We start from the raw sequence: 430 nt of genomic DNA, 5'->3' as shown, positions 1-430 counted from the left end.
TATATATATATATATATATATATATAGCATCAGCGTGTAATAAAATGAAACGGAGACGCTCTTGGGCGAGCAAGAATCGTACAGCGAGAGAGAGTTGCTCCTCACAGAACATGTACTAGGTTGCTCCTGCGCCCGAAGGTAGTCGAAACGCCGAGCGCACACGTGCGTGGCGTGATGCGGGGTCTACAATAAAAGTCGTAGCAGTCGGTCTTAAAGTAGAAAATTGACCAATCACAGTCGAATATGAGAAGAATAATCAACTGTGATTGGTCAATTTTGTACGACTTAAGACCCTACGACCGCTACGATTTCTATTGTAAACCCCTCATCAATGGCTGCGTTCAGCAGAACGTTTGTTTTGCAACTGTTGGAAGTTTCCTTCGCGCTGATTGGATCATACTTGTAGATCTAGAAGAATGGTCCTATCTCA

This window comes from Mycetomoellerius zeteki, unplaced genomic scaffold (genome assembly GCF_001594055.1).
Source record: "Mycetomoellerius zeteki isolate Tzet28-1 unplaced genomic scaffold, Tzet1.0 scaffold149, whole genome shotgun sequence".
Classification (NCBI taxonomy): Eukaryota; Metazoa; Arthropoda; class Insecta; order Hymenoptera; family Formicidae; genus Mycetomoellerius; species Mycetomoellerius zeteki.
The sequence above is the reverse complement of the archived record's forward strand: the minus strand, read 5'-3'. Positions refer to the sequence as shown.